This window comes from Python bivittatus, unplaced genomic scaffold (assembly GCF_059951505.1).
Source record: "Python bivittatus isolate LINGU-HERP-01145 unplaced genomic scaffold, Pbiv_v1 ctg000700_np1212, whole genome shotgun sequence".
NCBI lineage: Eukaryota > Metazoa > Chordata > Lepidosauria > Squamata > Pythonidae > Python > Python bivittatus.
Window position 1 is genome coordinate 45,226,173 of NW_028277098.1, and position 17,208 is coordinate 45,243,380.

Consider the following 17,208-nt stretch of genomic DNA (forward strand, 5'->3'; position numbering starts at 1 on the left):
AATTGATTCAGTATTTATTATTCACCACTGGGTTTATTATTGTAAAACCTTGTAAAACAAAAGTACATCTTTCATTGTCTCAATGTTATTTTAAAGTATGGGAAATTGCTTTGGCTGAAAAATTAAGAGAGCAACAAAGGATTTGATGTATTGTCGAAGGCTTTCACGGCCGGAATACGATGGCTGGTGTGGGTCTTTTGGGCTGTGTGGCCGTGTTCTGGAAGTTTTGTTTCCTAACGTTTCGCCAGCATCTGTGACCGGCATCTTCAGAGAGCAGGAGCACAGACAGGAGCAGTTCTGTCTGTGCCCAGGATGAGGTGACCCTTTTGTGGGTATTTATAGAGATCTGAAGGGGGGGATTGGGGGTGTGTGGTGGGGGGGTTAGGGGGGATGTGGGGTTTGGGTTAACGAGTGGCTGCTTGTTTTGGTGTCAGAATACGTGTGTATCTTCCTGGGGATTAGGCAGGGTTTTTTCTTCTATTGAGTTAACGAGTGGCTGCTGGGGGTGATTAGTATGTTCATTGTGTGAGCTGCTCACACGTCCTGGTGGTTGAGCTGAGTTCGTTGACCTTTTGCAGGCTGTATTTTTCAGGATTGGTAGCCAGGTTTTATTGATTTTTAGACTCTCCTCTTTTTTATTGAAGCTGTGCTGGTGTTTGTGAATCTCAATGGCTTCCCGGTATAGCCTGATATAGTGGCTGTTGGTGTTGTCCAGTATCTCTGTGTTTTCAAATAGGATTTTGTGTCCAGCGTGCTTGAGAGCATGTTCAGCTACTGCAGATTTTTTTGGTTGCTGTAGTCTGCAGTGTCTTTCATGTTCTTTTATCCTGGTCTGGATGCTGCGTTTTGTGGTCCCGATGTATACTTGCACGCAGCTGCATGGTATGCAGTATACTCCTGCGGTGGTGAGGGGATCCCTTTTGTCTTTTGCTGATTTTAGCACTTCTTGTATTTTTTTTGGTGGGTCTGAAGATTGTTTGGAAATTGTGTTTTTCCATCAGTTTTCCCATGCGGTCTGTGACCCCTTTGATATAGGGCAGAAATACTTTGTTGATGGGTGGCTATTTTTCTTCTTCAGTCGCATGTTGTTTTCTTGGTTTGATGGCTCTTTTTATTTCATTCTTGGAGTAGCCATTCGCTTGTAGGACCCAATTAAGGTGGTTAAGTTCAGAGTTTAGGAATTGGGTTTCTGTGCTCCTGCTCTCTGAAGATGCCGGTCACAGATGCTGCCGAAACGTTAGGAAACAAAACTTCCAGAACACGGCCACACAGCCTGGAAGACCCACACCAGCCAACAAAGGATTCTTTAAAACTTTCTTATTCGTTGTAAATTTAGTAAGATTTGGTCACCGTTTGTTAGCTATAATTTTTTCCTAATTAAATTACCTTCATCTGTACACATGTTGTTTTGGACAAAAAGTATGGGTGTTTAAAATATCTGTATTTTTCAAGTTTGTGTGTATGTGTGTGTGTGTGTGTATAGATAGATACAGTGGAACCTCGGGTTACGAAAGCTTCTGTTCACGAACTTTTTGGGTGACGACCAGCTCCGGCCGCAAAATTTTGCTTCAGTTCGCGAACTCCACCTCGGGTTAAGAACAGGATCCGCGGCCATTTTCCCTCCCGGGACCCGGTCTGCGGCCATTTTCCCACCCGTGACATGTGGTCCGTGGCCATTTTCCGCCCCTGACACGTGGTCCACGGCCATTTTTCTGCCCCTGACACGTGATCCGCGGCCATTTTCCGCACGACACATGGTCCGCGGCCATTTATCCGCCCCTGACACGTGATCCACAGCCATTTTCCACCCCTGACATGTGGTCATAGGGAGGGGGACTCTCCCTCCAAGCAATAGCCGCCCTCCACGCCAGAATGGATTAACAGTAATTACATTGAACCTTATGGGAAAATTTGCTTCGGGTCGCGACCAATTCAGGTCGCAACCAGAGTCACGGAACGAATTAAGTTTGTAAACCGAGGTTCCACTGTATAATCTTTGTTATTAGTTGTTTTTTAAAATGTTGTATTGTTATTGATACTTTCCTTAGTTGTTGTTTTTTTATTTTTCTGGAAAAAGAAAGGAAAATATGACAACAGTAGGGAGCTGGATACTACCTTCTGCCAAGTCTGTCCATTTATGACCACTCAAACACCATTCTGTAAATTTGTGTGGTACAGCAGTAATCTTATTAATTTCATTAATGAATATAATATACATTTACAAATATAATTGTAATAATTTTAATAAAATATTCTCACTTCTACATATTGGCACTCCCTCTGTTTGCTGTGGGCAAGGAATATTTAGTTAATACTTTCCTACAAGTCAGTCATCAACATTGTCAAGCTCATGAAACAAGCAAGAAATGTAAGACCTTGTTGTGGGAGACAGCACATCAGGCTGCCTTATGAGCTTCAAAAGCTTCTTCACCTCCTGAGATAGTTTCTATCTTTTCTCATCCTCTGCCTATTATGGCCCAAGTGTCAGCTGCTCTTTGGTACCAACTGCTCAGTTTCTTCCTGTAGTGCCTGTAGTGTTGAATATGTCTGGGAATTAGTTCCATTAACTCTGGGGGGTAATCTCTAACTTTTTCAAAGGAAGGCTGAAAAGAAGAAAGCACAGAAACACAGAAACCACATATAGAGTTGTAATCCTGCCCTGAAAATAAGAAAAATGCCACCATTCTTCTTCTAAGAGGGTTTCTCCAACTCCTTTGATACCTGCCCAATCTATGCTTGGTATATCTCTGCTACACTGCACTTGACTCCCTGGTTCTAAGGCTGAGGTATGAATATGTCCCTGCTTCAGTACAGCAGCTTTCAGGAATGAATCTTCCAGACTAAGGATCTGTATCAAAAGAGAAAGTAAATCCCAACATAGTTTTAGTCCTATGTGGAGCCATTATTGTGATAATTGATCAAAAGCAAATTGTCCTTCAGTCTCCAATTGAGCAGTGTGCTTCCCAAACCCACTCATTCTTATTTTTCAACAGAAAATGGTACAGTATTTTCTTTCCATGTATGGCAGATAATATTTTATAAACCAAATATTGCTTGCCTGGGGAAATACGAATGACCTATAGTGTAGCTTTAAAGCCTTTGCTTTTTAATGTTTTTCTCACAGCATTTTCAAGAGTAGGTTTCTTCATCCAATACAAGTACAGTATGTTTTTGAGATTATACAGTCTGTCCAACCAGGTAAAATCCTGGTAGTTCACTTGTTATTTAACAATAAACAATAAACAAATACTTTGGTAAGTCAGTTTAAGTAAAGCTATTTATAATGCTACAGATAATGAGAAGGAGGATATTATATATAGTACTGTTAACTTCCAGAGTATTTTTTAAAAAATACACACACACACACGGAAAAAATGTGTTAAAGATTAAGTCATTGATTATGTACTTTATGAGAAAATTTATGTAACATAAAATGTATTGAGTTGTTGGGAAAAAAATGTATTGATTAATATTACATGTAACTTTACCGGGGGGGGGGGGACTTACATTTCCCTCTTGTTAAACTAAGTTAAGAGTAAGCTTCTAGGTTGCCTTTCTGTCAGAATTAACAATCAAGGTGATAGACAAACAACCATTACTATCAGTAAAATCATAAGCAAATCAATTCAATCATAACATTAGTAAAATCCATCTGTTAAAATTAAAAACAGCAGCAGGAACTTAACAAAGGGCAATGTCAAGCAGAATAAATAAGATTGTGTATAATTCTAAAAGACAACACCTGAAAAAGCTCTGCCCTGGAATTCCCCATTTAAAAAAAAAAGTTAAGCAACTAATCACAGCCTCCCCTGAAGTTCTTTGTTAAATGTCAGAAAAGAGATGCTCCTTTAGGCAGCTTTTCCTACCAAAGTACTTTCAGATGCTTTGGACTTTAGTTGCTCCAATCACATCAAGTTGGAGAAGAATGCCTAGGGTTATATTTGCATAACATGCTTACCCATGCTCAATTGGTAAACTACAACACTATTTTATGGGAGTGGGCTAAGTCATTATATAGAGCATTTATATTGTGCAAAATATTTTACAGAAGGAAAAATTAGTCATTTTTAAATGTTTTCAAGTTTGTGGCTGACATTGTTAGTTACTGACATATATTTTACTGTTCTGTCCCATAAGAAGTAACCTATTCAGAAGGAACTACTGAAACAAGATGGCATTCTTAAAGAATTGATTGAATTTGCAATGCTTATAAGAACATCTGTTAGGGATTTTATATAAGGTGTTGCTGAAATACAATTCAGAAACTGATCAAGTCAAAGACTGCACGATTAAATGAATGCATAATTTAAAGTGGACAATTGATATTCAACAATGGGAATGTCAAGGGAAGGTAAATATTACATTTACTGTGAATATTACGTTCAGAAAAAACTGGTATAAGACTGAGTCCCTTCACTAGAGGATTGGCATACATTTTTGTAAAAAAAATAACTTCATATCTAAAAAATAAGTTTGACACTAACTTTAACTTCTGTCACATCTGAAGTTTGGGTTTTGTTCAATATAAAGTTTTAAAGCACAAAATTTTTGTCTGGTCATAAAATAAAAAATAGTTTCAGATTAGTTAGAAACTCTTGTTAACTCTTATTTGGGGAATTTTTATCAACTGATGATCTGATTCTAATGCTAGTTCTTAATGCTAAACTACTGTGTTTAGCTAAACAGTGCTAAACTATTGTGTGATATCTTTACATTTGTTCCAATTTAATGTGAGTTGTCTATCCCTGTGGTTTTTCTGATAAAATACAGGAGTGGTTTACCACTACCTTCTCCCACACAGTATCAAATTATGCCTTTGCCATTTTCACTAAAGTCATTATCTGCCCCAGCATCTTTCTATCTCTGCTGCTCAATATAGGTGCCTGCTTGCTTTAGCTGGGCAGCTGGGATGACCTTCATGCTTTGGGTGACCCTGCTGGGATTGCATAGACTTGGCAGTCTTGGCATTCTTTGCTCATTCCTCCTAGGAAACCCCCCTGCCACAACAAGGAAGCACAGGTGGAACTGAGGAGGCATTCATATCTGAAGACCTGTAGGGCCATGTTGGGGACAGATCATCCAAAAGAAAATCTATGTGGTGGCTAAGAGTTGACACGAACTTGATGGCACATAATTATCAAGGTGAGTTATAAGAATAATATATTTTTAAAAATATTTTATACATTCTTTATGTAATTTGTATAATCTGGAAATCTTTTATGTATTCTTTTTTCCCTAAAAACAAAAAAGTAATCGGTCAACTGATTAGAATATTATCTTTATTCAATTATACATTTATTTTAAAAGTAATCCAGGATAGACCTTCACAGTGAAGTTTGAGCATGGACAAATTCCATTCAATTTAGCAGATATTTTAACAAGAATGCAATAAAGGTCATATGACAAATGTTTATTTGAGAGGAAGTGACCATACATAAACCTTTGTTGGATTATGGGTATTTATAAATCTGGATCAAATTATTTATTGTATAGTTTCTTGATTTTTCTCCAAGAACTAGGCTGTTATTTTAATAACTCAGAAATAAGTGTGTGAGTAAATAAGTAAATGTGAACATAAAATTTAGTTATTTTTATTGAATTTTACAGGTAAAATCAATGTAAACATAGAATTAATTAATTCATAGTCTTAATTATACAGGGCCAAGAACAGACAAATACAGACTGTAAGAAGACTGGAGATATTATAATTGGCCTTAAAGGATGTTCTCTTTAAAAATAAATTAATTTATACTGGAGATACAAAAGTAGAAAAGAAATGAAATAACATATAATAATTTCCCAGACATTAAATCACAGAAAGGAATAGTAGAGAAAACAATATATATTAGAGTATTCGTTCAAATTCCAGTGCAAAGAGCTATGTAAAGCCTACTTGTCAATGGGACTGAGGAATATATTTTTAATGTTTGCAATTAACTTTCCTAAAAATGTAAATAAATGATTGGCAGCACAGAGTTCATGATAAGAGCATTCTGATGACAGCAGTACCTCAGGAACACTATACCACCAGTTGAGTCAGCAGCATACGCTGTTGTTCTTGTTTAGTTGTGCAAATGTGGCCATATATTAGAACTGGGTGTCATCTCTTGATTGCATTGTATCTTAAAAAGAAAGAAAAGTAAACAATATTGCCTACATGTCTTAAGTTCAGATCTGAAACTATGGGAAGCAGCAAAATAAAAGCTTTACTTTTTTTTAAAAAAGCAACATCTGTAGCTTTTTAAGAGTTACAGACTATACAGTTGGATTTTTTTTCCTGTTATTTCTATGGCCAGCCCATGGCCCACTAGTATGAGAGGTAAGGGCTCTTTATTATGAGGCTAAGGCACAACTGATATTTTAATAATCTTCACTAAGATGAAATTGCTATGTATTCTCTTGCACACACAGCAAAGTAAATAGTTTGGCCTATATGAGCCAGTAAAAACCTTAGACTCAGCTGAGAAACAGAGCTGGGAAATTTGCTTACCTGACCAATAGAGCAGGAACCATGAGTGCTCTACCTGTCTTGAGTGTAGACTGGAAACTGTTTTTCACTGCTGTAATTGAAACAAAATGTTTCTTTTTAATTCCTTGCCTACTTAAACAACAAAGCAGTTTAAGAAATCCAAAGCAATATTTATTTTAAATAGTTATAAAATAATTGACATGAAATAGTCATCACTTGTTTATAAACTATTTAGTTCCAGATTTTTTAAAAATTTCATTAGTATAATTTTAATAGGGTCAGCTAGCTTGGTTTATTATTTATTTACTAAACATTTCCTGTAAAAAGAGCTCGGAGTGATGATAAATAAAAGAAACAGATTACAGTATTACTACCAGGTGGAACTATCTATAACCAATTGAAAAAAAAACCCTAAACAAAAAGGACTAAGCCCTCAGATGGATGAAGCAGATGAGCCAGAAGGATGCCAAATGTGGTTTATATACAGTACATTTCCTTAATGGATCAAAACAAGTATTAGCAGTCCAGATTTGATTTACCACCCCTTTCTTTTTCTGATAGAGACTAGTCAGGATTTTGTTCTTTTTCCTATTAGAATTATATAAAAATAGAGCACTACTGGCCTTGAAAGATTTAAGCAGTCTTTAAACTTGTATGAAGGCAGACAACATTGAACAATAGATTGTATTCCCAATAAGTCTATTTAGGAAATTTAAAAAACCCTCTGGCTTGAGATATAACTTAAGGTATCAAAGGTTCTCTGTTTAACTTTTTATATCTATAATATAATTTGAAAAGTAAGGAGATTCTTGCTTCAAAGCATTAGAAAACTATTGGCTATTCTTGGTGAGGCTCCATTTTGCAATGCTGCATGTTTTCAGTGTTTTGGAAGGACAATTTTACACAGCTGAATTTTGAGCACATACTAAGAATTTGCTTTCTAACATTTCAACAGGAGTCTTTCTTTTTTTATGGCAATAAACATTTTGAGAAAGTTTTACTCTGAACGAAAAAGTTGTGTTACTCTGTTATCTTGACATTGTACATTTTTATATAATGCAGTAGCTAATAACTGCAAATCCTGGGTGTTAAAAGAATAGGCTACTTTCAGTCTGTAGAAAGCTTGACCTCAGGGGCACAGAAACTGTTGACTCATTGTTTTTACAGCATATATACTATTAGTCCTTTGTCACATTCTGAGAACGACATCATTGTCACTGCTGTTAGTAGCAGGTACTGCATGAATTAAGAGCTTTCTTTATTACTAGATTAGTTAATAGTATATCTCTAATATTATCAGGATATTTTCCACTTTAAGCTGTTATTTGTAACTATTTGTATGTAGGGAAAACTCATACAGTAATCAGCATAAGAGTTGCAGGGAGCCTTCACCCTCCCCCTACGGTGCAGTCTCCTGCAAAGATCCAGGCTTCTAGGCATGTTGCCAGGGAGGGCAAGGACTGGAGGATGAGTGCCATTGTCAGCGCTTGCCTTCATGAAAGAAGGTGGGATCTGAATAGGGAGGGTAGGATCTGGAGCAGAGGGGACTAGATCTTTAGCCTCTTCATGGCTGAGCAGCAGCACACCCTAAGCCTCTCCCTAAAACTGTTTATTTGAAGCACAAGACCTTTCAGAACTCTTGCTGGTATAGGGAGAGCTCTGCAGTTAAATGGAGGCAGAATCAAGAGTATGAAAGTTTGTCAAATAATGCAAAAATATGCAACAGTTTGAAAGCAGGGGAAAAACAATTCCACTTTATACTTTTAAAGGAGGCCCAGTACATGCAAAATACACGAATGGTTAGCACCAAGTTTTATTTGTCTTTCATACAAATATTATGTTAAAATGTTATTGCAGACTGCCTCCTTAAAGAACAAATATCAAACACTGGTTCTGTGATTATTCATAAAAGCCTTAAGTATAATCCAGTAGACACTTACCTAGTAACAAATTCAGCCAAACTGAACTGAAATGGGGTCTGTGCATTTTGAGTGAGGCTTGGGCATCATGAGCAAAGCACCCTGCTTTAAAAAAATATTAGTTAGATGCTGATGTGTAAATAAAACAGATAGCCTTCCAAGATCTTTAATATCAGACAGAATTCCATTACTTTTTCTTTTTTTGTCTTATTCAAGCATTTTGTTCATTTATGAATCTTAAATGCTGAGAAAATCTTTCAAAAGCATCCTGGCACTGTTAAGTGTTTTCCTTTCCTTTCCTTTCCTTTCCTTTCCTTTCCTTTCCTTTCCTTTCCTTTCCTTTCCTTTCCTTTCCTTTCCTTTCCTTTCCTTTCCTTTCCTTTCCTTTCCTTTTTCAAATAAGCTGTGGCTGAAGTTATCTTATCTAAAGTTCAATTAAATCATTTCAAATAGCGTTGTAAAATGAGAAACAATATTTAGTCAACTCATTTAACTAGCGAAGACAGGCTTCTGTAAAGGGCATAGAATGTGTTGCTTTTGTTCTTTAAGTAATTTGTATTGTCTGGGAACAACTAGATATATTTGTGTATGCATCTGTTTATATTACTGCAGTAATCAGTTCCCTTAACAAGACAAACTTATATACAATTCTATTCATAAGGAAGCTCCATTGACTTCAGTGGAACTTAAATCCAGTTAAGAGAACATAAGATTGAAGCCTCACTGAACAATAAACTGAACATTCTAAATGTAGGGTAATTCACCCAAGGCTGGGTTACCATAGACTTACCATTAAAATATATGCACATAATTTAGCTTGCACTTTTTTGAACACTGACCTGTGGTAGAGTCAGTTTCTTTCAGGAAAGAAACAGTAAGAACTACAGTATTACTTATACCTTAAAATATCAGCTTTATTTACAGATTTAAAAATAAACAGCAAATTTTGATATTGCTGAGACAAAGGAACCCAGTTCAACTATAGGCCTAGAGTTTGATCCTTTAATTTGTTAATGAAAATTCTTTTATTTCCCCTCCCATCCCCTATTTGTTTATTTTCTTTAATGTGGTAAGAGGCCAAGGAAGATGTTATTTTTTTAAAAAATCTGCTTTTTACTAAGAGCTACCCTATCTGGCCTGAAAAAAATCTGGATGACCATTAGATGGCAGCAAACAGATACAGAAAGCTCTACCTCTTTGCTCCCATAGACTGTTCAACTGATTTTTTGCAGCTCAAATAAAGTAGTTATATTATTATGAAATATAACTGCTTAGGGTTTTAAGTTAAAGTAGTTTCTGCTCCTTAATTAATAAGGTTATAGCATTCTTGAGAACATCTGACCCATTAATGCATGAACATTCTTCAGGCTATACATATATAATTGAAAAGAAGATGAATATATGGATTTTCATAAAGGACTAAAAATGGAGATCATAAAATTATCTTCATTTTAGACCCAAAGTTTCAACATATCTTAAAGGACACCAAACTGGGCAAGGTTAATGTAGGCCTAACCATATATCTATCTAAAAATAAATAATTTTCTCCTTTCTACCATTTACTGTATCTCAGAAAAGTGAAGCATCAGCAGAAGAATTTCAAATGATGGTATTAACTAAGTTCATGAAATCAGTAAAATATAGCAAAACCAAGCATAGAACATTTTTGTTTCAGACCTGTTGTATTTCTGTTCAAGTAATATAGTAATACCTTTTCCTGAAGCAATATGTTTTCAACTTGATAGGAAGCTTTACAGACAGTAAGAGGAAAACTACTGAGCTATATAAGAGACCAGTGAATGTGCCTACATGCCAAAATTGGGATGTATTTCTTTGCAAAAAGGCACATGCAGCAGAATAAGCAAACACTGGTGTTGACACATAATGCTAAGCTAGGAGGTTTAAACTATGACTTATTAAACAAGCCATAGTGGCCTAGTTTATGGTTAATGCTAAGCCATAATGGATAGGTTCACCCAAGTTTAGTCAAAGGTAAATAAGCTGTAGTGTGCTTTAGCATTTTTGTGAAACTGGCCACCTAGTGTGATTGTGCATATATAGCAGGAAATGGATAGACATGCATGACCAGTTCTAGAATTTGCTCCAAAGAGTGCCAAAATGCACCGTGTGTGTTATATTAAAATGTCTATATGTCCATGGATCCGTTAACTGCATGAGCAGAAGTACCAACTAATAAAGTAGGGAATATGTTTTCTGAAAAAAGTGGTTTTCTCAAGAACATCTTTGGGATTATGATGAGATATGCTTTTTGAAATTCATGATTTGTTTGTTTGTTTTTAATATATATTGCTGTGAATCTCCCTTTGAAAACCAAATAACTGTTTTGGAATACCATGCATCAAGGGAAGTTCATTTACCACTGCTGTGCGTATGCTGGGCTACATTATAAATAATACACATTGGAAAAGGTAACAGTCTATGCCCATTTATAGGATAATAGTAATGACATTTGCATATATAATTATATACTTAAATATATCCATCCGATAAAGTAGGCTCTAGCCCAGAAAAAATCATGCTATAAACTTCTATTCTGTGAAATGGAAAGGACATTTTGATATTCTTATGGCAGTGTAACAAAATAGCATAGAACCATACTGATTTCACTGGATTATATCAATGTTTATTCAAACTAGAAAAAACAAAACAGTAAAGTTCCATGAACTTTCTACAATTAAAATATGTTGCCTTTTGCCTCTAAAGGATACAAAGTGGAGCTAACTGTTTGATTGGTACCTATTTTTGTAATGATTTAGTTTTCCAGAACTTTGGTTCTATACACAAGTAGCAGAATTACACCCACTTATTTTAAGTGGAAATTGCTTTAAACACTAAACAAACTTTACTTTAAAACAAAAATAGCAATTGATTACAAACTAAACATGAGTCAGCAATGTGATGTGGCTGCAAAAAAAGTAAACGCTGATCTGGTCACTGACTGAAAATAATTTCTTTTGAAGGTAAATACAGTATGATAGTATATCAATAAAGGTTTCCAAATCATACATTTTCATGCAGCATTGCTCAGACCTCACCTAAATTATTGTGTCCACTCTGGGCACCACACATAATATTTAGACACATTGGAAAAGGTTCAGAGAAGGGCAAGGGATTGAAAATTAAGTCCTATGAAGAGAATTTGAAGAAACTGGAAATGTTTAGCCTTGAAAAGAGGGGGCGGGGAGAATATGATAATATCCTTCAAGTTTCTGAAAAGATGTCACAAAGAAGAAAGCAAGACCTGTTCTCTGTCATCCCACAGCACAAGGATAGGAAAAATGGATTTAAATTGCAGGAAGGCAGATTCCAATTGAATGTAAAATCAGAGAAAGTTCCTAATAATGAGGGCATTCGACAGTGGAACTCATTATCTGGGTGGAAGAATTGGGGGTAGCTGGTGTTTCCTGGATGTGTTCAAGCAGAAGCTGGACAGCCATCTTCCAATGATGCTTTCATTTAGAATCCTGATGGAGTACTAGATTGGCTTTGATGCTCCTAATGGACTCCACCCATTCTGTAATTCTTAGAATGGAAGCCTACATCAAAAAGTACATAGAAACCTCATCCTTAAATACTGTTTAGCTTAATCTTTGTTTAGATAATCTAACAAGAAAGGCAGGATTCAGAATATTGTACATTGTATTTAAGGTTAATAGAAACCTGAATATTTAATATGCATTGTATCTCATTTGGTTACTTCCTTTATTACCAGGGAGATGGATAATGACTAAATAGAACTGACAACCTCATCGAGTGTAAATTCTATTAAATTGTTCTAGGTTAAAGTAGATTTTTACCAGCCAATGTTATTTTTCCTACTTTTAGAGTGTAGGAAATCCTACAGGGAATTTAATTAATAGCACAAGAATTTTGTTTCTTTTTAACCACTGGAAACTTTTAAAACATCTTGTATTTCTTGTTTAGCAGCATCCCAGAATAGAAATATTGTAATATATACTGCAGTTTAACTATACCCATTATAATATGGCTAAAGTTATGCAAGTGTATGCTGCATCACCTTGATATTAGCATATACTGAAGATAATTCCTTGGCAAAAACATAATCTGAATCCAAATGCCATTTAGAATGCGAAGCAGAAAAGGCCTGAAATGGTACTTCCTACTCAAACCTCCAGTAAAATGGCTGTTACTTGAACATGATGATGGCTACTGATTTGTGGAAATGGGGGTAAAACAACTGGGATAATATAATTGCATTGTACGGCTGTCTAAATTTAACTTCTGTACAAGGAGAAATGTTTACTGTCTTAAAAATATCATCTTTCTCTATAGAGTTGTTCAAATATCAATTAAGTAACCCAGATCTCAAATACTGACTCTCTTCTCATGCACAAATAAATTTTCAGAAATCTTCATGTTCATGAAGAGTTAAACTTGAAATTGTAAGTAAAATTACATGTTAATGTATGCCACATAAATCATGCTTGTTTTATTATTCGTATTGTATTAATGTATGTATTGGAAACATCTTTCCAATACTAGAAAAACCCAACTCTGTTTATTAAAATTAATATTTTAGAAATAGCAAAAAAACTGAACCCAAATGTTTATTACTATTTCCTTGCTTAAAACTTACATGTAACCAAGAGCATTGAAGTAACTAATTAAGCTTCTAGGTTAACTTTCTTTTCAAAATGTCTTATTAAAAGTAACAAAGGCTGGCTTTAAAAAATGTAGTGTTTCCTTCATAATTGTAGTTAATATTCTTTATGGTGTGAATATTTTCCTGAGTGGTAATGATCTTCCAATAATTAAATTCACTATTGTCTGAAAAGGATAGGAATGTTTAAGTAAGATAAAACGGCTGATCTTTTTGGAAGTGTTATTAAACACATTATTTTTTTATAGGATTTGGAAATAGAGTCATAGTCCCAAATAATTTAAGGGTATAGAAACATGGAAAAAACCGTTCTATTATAAGGTGATGCTTTCAGTTTTTAGCCTGACACAGACATGGGACTTTAGGATGGCATTAAACAATGCCAACCGTAACACATAAACAAGTTTCTTTCCATATAAGACATTTTAAAAGCTGCAAAATTGCCATCTCCTTGATAGATCCTTTGTAAATAATGGGATTTCTCAAAATCGTAACTCCCATTTGGCTAATATAACTGGGAGAATACAGTAACAAGACATTGTTAGTATTGTAGTCACATGGTGAATTTCCTCTAAAGCAGGACTCTTCTTTCTCCCTATCATTCACACGGAGCTGGTACTGAGAACAGAATGTGACCTGAGCTTTAGTTAAGGTGATTCACAAATGTGCTTTTTTTCTTTTTTAATTCCATGTGAAATACTAGTGCTTACAGGGCAACAGAAAAAGTAAGTTAAGAATTAACTATAAAATAGCTGTAAAATAAAGTAACAATACCTCCCTTGCCGTTCGCCTTTTTTCTCCGTGGGCTAGGACCTCTTAGGCGAAGGTGATCCTTTGGCGATCCCAAAAGGAAGAGGAGCTGTTCCAGCTACAGCTTCGTAGACACGCGCAAACGCACACTGTCTTTCCCCCTCGGCATCTTCCTCGCCGAAGGAAAACTGCGGAGGGATGGCGTTTTTGCCTCGGCGTTTCCGGCCGCTTGGGCTGGGACTTCGGCGTTGGAGAGAACCCGCAGATCTCGCCCATCCTGCGCGGCAGGTTGCACCGGCTGTGAGAGACCTCCTCGAGGCAAGGTGGGCGAGGGCAGAAGGGGGATGCGGGGCACATCAGAGGTCGCTCCTGCTCCTGCTCCTGCTCCTGCTCCTGCTCCCGCTCCCGTCTTGCCTTGCCTGTTCCGGGGAAGGGGCTGCAGCTCGCGCGGGGCGAGAGAAGTCTACGCGGACCCCCCGGCTGACCAGAAGGGCAAAGACAAAGGCCAGCGAAGCCCGCGGAGGAAGAAGCCAAATCAATATAATCAGACTGTTAGGGAAGGCGCGGAAATTTAAAAATGTTTGGACAGGAAGAGAAAGGGAAAAGAAACCGTAAAGGGGGAGGGACGCAGATGGGGACGAGGACGGGAAGGGAAGCGCGGGGGGAGCGAAGTAACGGTTTTGAAGCTGCCTCTCCCCTCCCACTCGCCGCTTGGCTCTTTGGCGCGGGCCCCGCATGGCCCCAGCCTCGGCCCGGGGTGCATCAGCGGACGGGAACCTCGGCCGATTCCCAGCAGAGAGGCGAGAAGCGCCAAGCCAAGGAAAGCGCGGAGGCCAGGAACAGCTCCGACATTTTGAGCACCTCGCCTCTGGGCCACGCTTCTTGCTCCTGGCCCTTGGGAGGGAAGGGGGGCTCCCTTCCTGCCCCCGGTTTTGTTCTGTGTCTGGCGAGATAAAGAGGTAGCCAGCTCAGGATTCACACGGATTACCAGGGCAGAATGCCAACTGCAGATTTCGGCTCCATGGGTGGTGGTGCTTGTGCTGGTGTGCCCTGGCAGCGCTTTACCTGCGGCGGAGGGCATCGGGCCGGGTTTGCCGCGGCAACCAAATTACGCCTCCCGCCTCCCCGGAGGGTGCTTGCCAGGGTCTGGCAAACACGAGCTAGGAGCAAGAATGGGTGCCCTGGGTCGCTTTCAAATCCTCCCTCTAACTTTGTACTCGAGCAGCGAGCGCGCCATTGCTAAACCTATCCGGAATATGGGCGTGCAAGGTCTAGGAGCCCGGGACCTACTTACCATCCCTACTTCTCTTCCTCCCTTCCCTCTAGTTTCTTCCAATTTGACATCTACCTCCTTCCACGCGTGTGATTTTCAGTGGCACTTACTTCTGACAAGTAAACTGCTTCAACTCTCCCGATGTTTACTTGGGAGTAGCAAGTCTCATTGAAATCAATGGCCGTAAGGTCCAAGTCCCCGAGGCCAGGTTTCCGATGGTCAAAGAAAGCTCCGTAGAAGTCAGTGGCATTTCGTTCCAGATGGAGGGCGGCAAGACAGCGCAGGACTGGCGAATGGCAGAGCAGAGCTTCCATGAAACCAGCTGTTACTGAGCCCCGTCCCCTTTTCTGTTCCCTGAGCAGTGGGCAGGGAGCGCCACTCGTCCCAGGGAGAGAAGTGGAGCCTTCTTCTAGGCAAATGGAGTCTCGGCCGGTACACCTGCTCCATAGAAGTCAATTTGACTGAAGATCTCGGTTATCTACAAATACCACTTGGGTTTATTGAGCCCGTTTTCACGCCGTTGCCGCCTAATGCCTAAGCGCTCACAAGTAGGCTTTGGAATTTTCCATCCATATTCAATCTTGACCTGCTTCAAAGATGGGACTGGGTGTGGGGGATCCAAATATCAGTGCTCTGAGATAAATTATACCTCTTTGGTTCGGACTCTGGGCGGACGCCAGGCGCTAGTGAAACAGATAATTTCAGATTGGACGCCAGTCTTAAAGTTGCCTACCTATTAACAAGTTCGAGTGAAATAATGGTGTTAACTGTCCGTCTCTAAGATCGATGTCGCTCTTTCACTATGTCGGTGCCAAGTGAAAGACAGTTAAAGAGCATTGATAGGATAAGTATATGGCTTATTGAGAAAATTTCCAGTGTGATTAGTTCCCCACTCTCTGCATTATATTTAGGGGAAATCGAATTAATGCTATTTTCTGTTAGGTTGACAATACCAAGAGTTCATGTTAGCCACATTAGCTACGGAAACCCTCCCTTTTTTAGCTTTTGAAAAAGAGAAAGCGCATTCCTGCCTCCTTTGGCCTTACACTCGGGAAACCATGCAAGTCATTTCTGAAACCACAGAGTTCAGGATGTTTCTTTTGTGTTAACAATTTGACTATCTTTTTGAGCCCATTATAAAACTCCATCACCTGCTAGGAGCTTGACTATTTATTTACTAGCTTTTTGAATATTAAGTTTTTGTTTTTAATTAAACCTCTCATGGGGATGGGAGTGGCAGGTTCACCAGAAAGAAAATGTGAGGTTTTGTTTTGTTTTACAGACAGCAAATTTCTTTAGTTGCTGGTTTGTTTTTTAATGTCTAAGCTTTTAACTCTTTAGAAAAGAGATCATTTGGAAAAGGATACGATTGGGTTAAATTCTGGCTTGTATAAACGTTAGCTGTTTTTGTTAGCAGTGGAACTCGCTGTTTTTTAACTGACCCCTCTGAAACCTCAGTTCAAGAAAGGAGAAGCTTGTACAATGCAGGAGCAACGCTGGGGATGAAGCTGCCCTGATATAATTTATGAATCCTTTCTTTTAAAAAAGAAGATTCCTATTTTTTGAGCCAAATTTTCAGGTACTGAAACTGACCAATCTAGCTGGAGTTGCCACTGCTCTTGAAAGTAACAAACTAAGACCCGAGTCAAATAAAATATCACACTTCACAGCCACAGTGCCACTGGGGCACACACCCCATCTTGTGATACACTTGATGCAAAGCATTCCTTGTGGAGACGAATAGCAATGAATTCTCTCCACTGCAGCAAACTGAAGTTTTTAATCAGAAAACTAGCAGGAGAGGAGTGAGATTATTCTAAATAATTGATAAAAAGTATAGGTGTTGTAGTTTATTCCCATGCAAAATACATCTGTTTTAATAGCCAGCTTTTCTACTCAACAGTCCTAGAGTCCCAAGTAACAGTGCAATCCTAACCATGTCTGCTCAGAACTAAGCTCCATTCACTGAGTTCAGTGCAGTTCAATCCCATGGAGATATGTAGAAAACTGCAGCCTAAAACAATCCAATTTAATTCACATTTTTGCTTCTGAAGTTCTATACTACACTGTTATCTAGAAATTTGTGGACTCTGTAAAATAGCCTTTGATCAGAAGTCCCAAGTCTTAACCACAAAAATAAATGCTTATTCTGGAT

General features: G+C 38.0%; 2 long non-coding RNA genes across 2 annotated transcripts; one reads left to right on the forward strand and one right to left on the reverse strand.

Annotated features, from left to right (window-relative positions):
- Positions 1 to 318: 318 nt before the first annotated feature.
- Positions 319 to 13,066, reverse strand: LOC107326227 (uncharacterized). The gene is made up of 3 exons (XR_001559972.3): positions 8,410 to 13,066; positions 6,491 to 6,560; positions 319 to 6,122 (listed from the first exon to the last, which is right to left on the reverse strand). It is a non-coding gene; the product is annotated as an uncharacterized LOC107326227 (long non-coding RNA).
- A 738-nt stretch (positions 13,067 to 13,804) lies between these two features.
- Positions 13,805 to 16,208, forward strand: LOC148214188 (uncharacterized). Its single transcript, XR_015798387.1, has 2 exons — positions 13,805 to 14,103; positions 15,416 to 16,208. It is a non-coding gene; the product is annotated as an uncharacterized LOC148214188 (long non-coding RNA).
- The last annotated feature ends 1,000 nt before the right edge of the window (positions 16,209 to 17,208 follow it).